This window comes from Halyomorpha halys, unplaced genomic scaffold, assembly GCF_000696795.3.
Source record: "Halyomorpha halys isolate HHAL.00 unplaced genomic scaffold, Hhal_1.1 Scaffold538.1, whole genome shotgun sequence".
Lineage (NCBI taxonomy): Eukaryota > Metazoa > Arthropoda > Insecta > Hemiptera > Pentatomidae > Halyomorpha > Halyomorpha halys.
In genome coordinates, this window is record NW_027108650.1 from 390,323 (window position 1) to 394,133 (window position 3,811).

The 3,811-nt window shown below is 25.3% G+C and overlaps 1 protein-coding gene across 2 annotated transcripts in view; it reads left to right on the forward strand.

Moving 5' to 3' along the window:
* The window catches only part of LOC136795654 (uncharacterized), a 223,956-nt gene that overhangs the window by 106,640 nt on the left and 113,505 nt on the right, over nt 1-3,811 (forward strand). The window contains exon 1 of one of the 2 annotated variants that reach the window (XM_067046952.1): nt 7-609. The exons of the other annotated variant lie outside the window; for it this stretch is intronic. The gene's annotated coding sequence lies outside the window, so the exon portion shown is untranslated. Of the gene's footprint in view, nt 1-6; nt 610-3,811 lie in introns of those variants that run through there. 2 annotated transcript variants of the gene reach the window in all.

Below are 3,811 nucleotides of genomic sequence, written 5' to 3' on the forward strand. Positions count from 1 at the left end.
AATAAATAAAATAATAAATAATCAAATTAAAAAATAAATAAAATAATAAATAATCAAATTAAAAAATAAATAAAATTTAATGAATATTAGCAAAATTAAATAAAATATAAATGGCGTTAATGACCAATGAAGTTTGGCGTCACTAAACAAAAACAAACAAACAATCGGTTCTCTTGCTTAGGTTATTCTATTCGTATAAATTTCCGTACCTGATTTTTTTTGTTAGAATTTAAACTTCCCTCATCAATATGAAATATATATTCAATAACCTATAGAAAAATAAATAAATAAATCAAAGAATGAATCATAAACAATTCCAGAAGGTTCCAGAGCTGGAGAGGTTCTAGTTACCTTAACAGCCGACAGATAGCGTTGCGTTGCCATCGATTGTGAAGGCACTTGCTCCCAGTCCCGGGCAGTCAGTGCTGTGTTGTCTCTGGTGAGTGAGTTGTGTTCTGTTCTGTTAGTGAGTTTTCGTGTACTTTTTTATTGTTTGGGACTTCCAAAGGCTAATCAATTGTGATCCTGTGGTAAATTTGGAAGTTTTATTCATCATATACCTGCACTGGGAAAGAGAATCGGATATAAGAAATTTGGGGGAAAAAAAAAGTAATTGGTTATTATTATTTTTAATTTAGAAAATATTTAAGTTTAAACAAATTTATTTTAAAAATTATAAGAATATGTGTGCTCATTTAATTTAAATTCACAAAATCAAATATAATTACTTGAAAAAAATGGCAACAGGAATATTACTTGATCATGATCGGATATGAAACTTATAATGACTCGATATAAAATTTATATACTTCTTTGAAAATCTATAACTCAAATGAAATAATTATAATAGCAACATTATTTATTTAATGAATCTGTATACTTTAAAATTCTGTATAATGCTTTATTGTTTACTTACCTGGTATAATATTAATATTAATATATTAATTATACGTTATTATTTTAACTTTATTGAATAATTTTTATTTCTTTTATTATTTTTTTTTTTAATAACATAAATACTGCAATAGAATATGTTTCATTTGACTCTGACAATAAATATATATCCATGTATACACGTACGTACGTTATATAAATCAATTTATGAGAATACTGTTACATTTCTAAAGAATTATATTTATTTACTGGCCCAACAATTACTAAGGATGAAATTGTTGGAACTACAATGTGTTAACTTCAGATATTTAGGGCATTGATTTCCTGTCGTTTTTTTTTCACTTCTTGGAGTAGGTTAGCAATCGAATTAGTGAAAGATACTTCAAGACAGTTAACTATAATATTATTATTTTATTACTGAAAATTTCATAAAAATAATCATATATCAATCATTCTATCGGCTCTGATGTATTTAACCAAATTGGATTGTATTTATAGTTTCTAGGGATCTTTAGTTGTTTTTGAAAATGTAAAACTTATGTTCTACGAAATTCTATTCGCCTACATATCATTTATTAATTTATATGGAAAACTACAATTATTAAATTATTAATAAAATTAGGTTTTATGGTAATAATTAGTATTTTTTATATAGCCCTTTTTTTTATTAATTTAACTTTAGTATTTTTTACTTAATTAATTATTTACTGAGGTTGTTTTTCTCGCGGCTTTATATCTATAGTATACGAATTAATATTTTACAAAAGATTTATTTTTATAAAGTTATATTATTGTTCAAAATATTTAGATTAAGAAATTTTTCATTTTTATTTGAGCATTTTTTGTTTTTATGTTCAGATATTTTATTATAGATTTTCTATTTAGAAATTGTTTTAAAAATTGGTTTAAAATGCACTAGATTTTTTTTAAAATATGACAGATTTCATCAAGAAATATTCATTTGGGACTTATATAATTTTTTGGATTAATTAATTAATTAGATACATAATATTCCATTTTTTCAACTTCTTCTCAATAAAGGAATCTCATCATTCCAGTGTGAATATGTTCTAAAATTTATGTTTCTCTTAGATCATTTTATTTATGGCAGAGATTAAAAGAGTTTGGAGTATAGTGCTATTTATATTTTGATGTCCCCGTCAATAAAAAAATCGAAGAAAGGAGTTTCCATGAAAATACGACCTATGTGATATTAACTTCCGTTTAGCCGATTTCAGCAGAATAAGTTGCTGGAACATCATAGGCATAAACCTCTGCTATATATGTGTATTCAGCTTACTAAGAATTTTTCGTTCTTCAGTCTACAACGTAATTTAAGTTTTTCAAAACGTATTAATGTCGAAAACTCGAATTCGAAATTTCACAGACCGCATTACTTCCACGTATTATATAGTAATTTTGGTTAGCTTTCAACTCTAAACTTGATATAAAAAAAAATTTTCCGAGATGGTTATTAAAATGTAAGTAATGTTGCTCAGAGATTGTCTTGACAATGAGAATTACTCATGTCTAGTACAACAGCAGTGAAATATTGAATCATGAATGGCGGCTGTTTCAAAACCTTAAAAAAAAACATTAATTTTTCATTCGGAGCTCTATATCTTTAAAACTACCAACAATACAAATCTAAAAGAACATTATTTAAAGAAGAGTAAATTTGCTGAAATATGAGCGATAATAGAGCTATTTACGTCCAATAGTTCTCGAGATGTAGCCTTTTAAAAAGCAACATTTCATAAAAATCTACTGAAATATCAGAAGTTAGGTGAATCTATTTTGAGAAATCTATATCTCAATAACCATTCGACGTAGAGATGTTTATTACCATTCAAATTAAAGCTAAATAATTGTACTATAAAGTAGTTTATGACATTTATTTTCGTAGGAGTAGTAGTTTTCGTAATATTTGCTAAAATAAATTGATTTACAGTTGTTCGTACATTAGGTTTATTTATGAAATACTTTATTTCAGAAATCATTGGACGTACATATGTCTGCCAGCACTCAAATTAAAGCTTGTTAAATTTACTATTAAATAGATCATAAAGTTTATTTTTGCAAAAAAAAAATGCACCGAAAAATAAGAAGTTAGTGATTTCATTTTGAGAAATCTAGATCTCAAAAACCATTCAGCATACAGATTTCTATTAGTACTCAAATTAAAGCTACTTTATTTACTATAAAATAGTTTACTACGTTTATCTTTGTAGTAGAAGTAGTTTTTATATTTGCTAAAATAAATTGATTTATAGTTGTCCAGATAAAATTGCATGTTCAAAATTTATATTCATATGCGAATATCATAAAAACTACGACCCCACAGAAGGTACGAGTCATAAACTACTTTGAGTACTGGCAGACATATTTATACAATATGGAATTGAAACAAAAAAGGAAAACAATAATTCCAATAACCCATAGGGACTGAAAATCACCACTATTTGCATGTGAATTATATTTGAATTAATCATTTAAATAAATACAAATATTATTATTTGTTGATTACTAGTAAAGAATAATATCTATTAAAATGAAACTATCTATATTATAAATTGCTCTTTGATGGTGGAATTTGTAGTTCATCTTTTTAAGTTTTCCAATAGCTGCCTCAACCATAAAATTTGATATAAAATTGCATATGACTAAATCAATTGCCGCAGATAAATAAGAGGTTTAAATATGGGATATTTTTTTTAACTAAATATTTTTTTAATATAGTATCAGGCAATCCACAGCGATGATGTTTCACTATGAATACATACTGAGCTTCAATCATGAAAACATCTCTAATATGAATAATAGAGTATATTAACTGATATAGCATTGGTTAGTATTAAAAAAATAAAATAAAACTAAAAAAAAAAATTAGATAACAATAAGTGACATTAAATAAATC